This window comes from Alexandromys fortis, unplaced genomic scaffold, assembly GCF_014885135.2.
Source record: "Alexandromys fortis isolate MF-2015 unplaced genomic scaffold, M_Fortis_MF-2015_v1.1 scaffold_143, whole genome shotgun sequence".
NCBI lineage: Eukaryota > Metazoa > Chordata > Mammalia > Rodentia > Cricetidae > Alexandromys > Alexandromys fortis.
Genome location: NW_026068044.1, coordinates 2,804,519 through 2,809,632, shown reverse-complemented (window position 1 = coordinate 2,809,632; position 5,114 = coordinate 2,804,519). Strand labels below are relative to the sequence as shown.

At 42.8% G+C, this 5,114-nt stretch overlaps 1 protein-coding gene across 6 annotated transcripts in view; it reads right to left on the bottom strand.

The window, feature by feature from the left end:
- Window positions 1-5,114, bottom strand: part of Arhgap28 (Rho GTPase activating protein 28) — a 162,554-nt gene that overhangs the window by 79,554 nt on the left and 77,886 nt on the right. The gene's annotated exons all lie outside the window — the stretch shown is intronic.

The following is a 5,114-nucleotide window of genomic DNA, read 5'->3' as shown; positions in this document are numbered from 1 at the left end:
CACACACACACACTACAAATTCATAAAGTGATTCTTAAGCTACTGAATATCAGGAAACTACAAACAGTAAGCTCTCAGAGACAGGAAACAAGAGAGAGCCCTGCAATGACCTCAGCTCACCATGGAGAGAAAGCTGCAGCTCACACTACAGGAGCAGAGACCCCAGCTAAGCCTGCTGTACGACCTGAGTTTAGAAGATGGGGCTAGGAGCCAGGAAAGTACTAAGTGCTCACACCAAGGAGGAAGGGAGCAGAGACCCCCCCCCCAAACTGGCTCTGGTGATCCCAAGGGGGAACCCCCCCCACCTAAAAGCTTCAGCTGAGAATAGTCTTGACACCAAGAAGGGAAATGACAAGGGGAAAAATATACATTTTTATTGAAATATAAAAAAGATAAAATGAATACAGGACAACAGATTCTTCCCATAAAAATATTAATGAAAGTTCTTCAATAAAAAGAAAAATGTGGCTATACAAAGGGAAAAGGGCAGCTGTGGGTTAAACAGAAATTGTTTTTCTTGTTTAAACATCATTAAAAACGAATAATAATAAAGTGTGATAACAGCAGGAAGGCCTGTAAGGGAGATAAAGAAGCCTTCTATTGTAGGGTTTTATGAGAATTTTTTCAATTACTTCAGCACTGTAATGTATAGAGTAATTGTACATACTTTTAGGGCTACAGTTTGCTTGCTTGTTGTTTGTTCTGAGGGAGGGTCTTGCTATTTTTCCCAAGTTGCTTTCATACTACTATACTCAGGTAATCCTCCTGCCTCAGCCGTCTGAATACCTGGGTCTATAGGCTTACCTATAGCGGCTAGCACAGAGCACAGTGTTTGACAGACATGTTCAGTATTTACTGATCACATCAGAAAAATTATTATATGAATCACATCAAACATTCATAATTTTTTAATTTTTGTGTGTTGGGAGCATTCACCATTCTTTCTTCCAGCTTCTTAGACACAGAGAGCCACCTCATTGTGTTATAGGGCACTAGAAATTAATCCACAGATTCTACAGGCTTTTAAATTAAAGTACAAAAATATTAGAGACATCTTTATGCCAGGAAGTTCAACAGTTTAGGCTTAAGTGATAAAGATCAAACCTAGGAGAAGGAGAAGAAATAGGTAATTCAAAAGGTGCTTCACCTAATCGAAAAACAAAAATGTACGAGGCACACACACGCAAATATGCACACACACACACACACACACGTATGTGTATAGGGCACACACACACACGTATGTGTATGAGGCACACACATGCAAACATGCACACACATACACAGACACACATGTATGTGTACAAGGCACACACATACGCAGACACACATGTATGTGTACGAGGCACACACATGCAAATATGCACACACATACACAGACACACACACAAGCACATGAACAAGGCAAGAAAGGGCCCTAACAATATAAACTAAAATCTTTTCAAACTTCCAAGCTGGGCCAGGTGGAGCATGTTATTAATTTCCACAATCAAGAGGCTGAGGCATGAGGAGCTAGGGTTCCTGGCTAGCCTGGGCTACAGAGCGAGATCCTGTCAACACAGAAACCTATGAGAAAACAAAATTTTTGTGACCTTGGAAGCAAAGATTTCAAAAATGTGGTAAGATAGAACATTCACTAAATGGATTTTTAATATTTCTGTCCTTCTGAGAACACCGAGAAAAAAAAAGATTGAAAAACATTATAATCACAAGAGGAAAATATGCTTGTGTCCAAATGCAGAAGGAAGTCCCCAAGCTCAGTAAGGAAGAGAGAGGCTGTATTTTCACAGACAAGCTGTCAAAGGAGGAAACTGTCTACAGTTTAGAGGGCGGAACACGGACGACGGTGCAGCAGCCTGAGACCCACTGGTAAGCACAGCATTTAGAATGACTGGTCACTGGGGTCCTACTGACTCAGAAGACAAAGCTCATCTTAAGTATTTGATTTTGAACTACTTGAAATTATGAAGTCATTACAACAGTGATCGTGACTCTTTTGGGGGTTGAGTGACCCTTTCACAAGGGTCTCCTAGGGGGTCAGAAAACACAAATATTTACATTACAATTCATAACAGTAGCAAAATTGCAGTTATAAGGTACAACAAAATAATTCTATGTCTTTGGTCACCACAACATTAGGAAGGTTGAGAACCACTGCGTCAGATTAATCTTGCCCTCCCTTGGTCTACCTCAGTATTAGAGCCAGATACAGTAAACTTAAGATTCTTCTTGTCAGAAAGTTTTTTAAAAGACAAAGTCTCACTTTGTAGCTCCATGCCCTAGAATGTATAACCCTACAAAGATTTCAGATGTGCACCACCACACCCAGAATATGAATAAATATTAAGTACATGCCTATGGCAGAATTGTAGTTATGTACAGAAATGTTTTCAAGAATGGATTTTATGATGAAGAAACATTTTCAGAAAATTATTTAATACATCTGCTAGTTTACCATTAGTCCCTGGTATATCTAAATTTTGCATTCATTAAACAAAATAAAGACCCATTTTCTTCCCCTTTCCAAACTTAATCTTTTTTCCTTTAAAGTTTCATGAAAAGAAAACAAGTTGTTTTTGGAAACTTATCTAAACCTGGCCACTCTTCTCTAATTTCCCTGCTCTCCGGAGCCTCTGGGTTACGGAACTCCGTTCCAGGCAGGGCCAGCTCCAAAAAGATAAGAAAGCTCCACCGTGATGGAAGGAACGGGGAAGTGGAAAGATTGTGGGGAGGCGGGAGTGGGCACAGCAATCCAGTGGTGAAACCCAGAATCCGGTATGCGTAAGGACTGCCCCTGAGACACCAGCTAGAAGGCAAAGCAGGTGGGCTGGGTGGGACAGCAGAGGAAGGAGCACACCACCTTAGCAGCCACAGTCCCACAGCAGTCCCAAACTGATAGGAATCAACTCTAAAGAGCATCCATCACAGGGTCTAGGATGTCCTCTATTTTGAGATCTTGCTTCAGGTGAGGTATTACAGAACACCGAAGAATAAAGCAAGGCTCTCTTCCACACAGCAGGACAGAGCTCTGTAGGGGAAACCCAGCCCAAGGGGGGGGGGCGTGTTCGCCTCGGGCTAATGTTTACGTATAAATCTGGCGGTTGTGAGCCCCGCCGGCCCCCTTTTGTATTTCCTGCCCATCGCTGGATCCCTGGTGTTGTAAGCTATCCCTTCATTAAAATTTGCTATTTCATAGTAAACTAGCCTGGTTATTACGCCTCATACAGAGCTCAAAGTTGGCTATCCTTCACCACACAAAGCCAGCCAGAGTTATAAACAAGGAGTGAACAACTGAGCCCCTTCAGCCCACCTACTCTTAGTAAGTATTTCCTGTCCAGGTGTACGCACGTGCCCCACGTACCCTGAGCAGCACCATCCTCCTAGATTAACCTGTCTTACCGCATGCTTCAGGTATGTAGCCCTCCACAAGCCTGCCTCGGTTTCTCGTTTTTCCATTCTCGATCATCCTTGCTCAGTGTGCAGTCTTAGAGTGTGTGTACGTCTGTGTATATGCGTGTGACTGTATGTGTATTCTATGTCAGTATTTGTATGCGTTTGCATGTGTGTACCTTTGCATGGGACCACTTGCCTAGAGAGAAAAATGAGCCGCGATCCACTTTGGGATTGAGAAAGCCAGTCTTTAAACCAACAAAATACCCAATAAAATATCCGGGCAAAGTCCGTGAAGATAAAAGTCTGGTAGCGCCATTTATCCAGAAATCCATGTAAGCCTGTTTAGCTTTTGTGAGCTGAAGGAAATTTCCAATTGAAGAATTAAGTTGAACACGTGACTTTAGACTTCAGAGGCTCAAGTTCTGCTACACAAAAGGAAAACAAGGTTTGGATAAATCCTTCAAACCCTTAGAACAAATCGAAAGCATTCACAAGGAAATCTGAAAACTAGTGGGGATTTTTTTATATCACAAGTCACAGATAGTCCACAATCCACTCTAACCCAAACGACGAAGGCTGACTTCTGTCCACAAGGACACGTGGAGGGAATGGTGGGGACACTCTCCCCATTTTCCTGTTAGAGGCTACGGGGCCAATTTTACCAATTTATGATTTCTCTTACGTCCTAAAACACACATCAAGGCTCACTGTAACGTGCAACTATGAAGGAAAAAAAAAATAAAGAACAAGATGGGGTGGGGGTGGGGGAAATAAATCTGCCAGTCTGTAAAGAAAGTGACTCCTCATGCTCACTGAGTTCCATAGGCAACCCAAAGAAACTTGGTTGTGCTGTAGACATTTTCAATTCCCCAGGTAGTATATACATGTTTTTATATATACACACATATGTGTGTATAGAGAGAATAAAGCACTATATAATATATGTATAATTACATATTATATATAGTTTTGATCTTTTACTGGAGAGACCGTTTAGCATTATTTGGTACAAATATTTTCTCTTGTTAAAAATGAGGAAAGCATAGACTTTATCACTATAAAGAATTCACAAAGCACAGCCATTTACCCCGGATTAACTGTGTGAATGATCTGAGGAGCCATGGCAGGGAAACCCTCCCATATTGACATGTTTGAATGTAATTACGTCCGTCTGTGGCCTGGGGAGCTGTTTCAGTCTGTAAGTGCGGTACTGTGGAGGTGGAGATGGGAAGATCCCTGGGGGTCACTCAGGGAGTGTTCTGGAATGCAGGAGGGAATTTTCTGCATGCTTCAACGAGGATTTAACAGTAGGACGAGTAACCATGGACAGTCTGCGCAGGAAAAAAAGTCCCACGGTCACACTTGATTTTCAAATTCCTGCTGGACTTGACTACAGGTGAAAACTTGTACAGAATGATTAAAACCCGCAGCTTTACGTGTGTGTGCCCGCGCGTGAGCACACACATGCTATGCTATTCATGGACGTGCATGCAAATTAGTGTGAGGCCACAAAGAGGCCAGAATCAAAGGCGGGTGCCTTCTTCGATTCTCCACCTTAGTTTCTGACGTGGTCCCTCACTGACACTGGAACATTCAGTGAGGCTCACCTGATATTAAGCCCCAGCATCCTCCAGTGTCACATCCCCCTCCCCGGGGCATCCTCCAGTGTCTCCTCCCCCCAGCATCCTCCAGTGTCACCTCCCTGGGCATCCTCCAGTGTC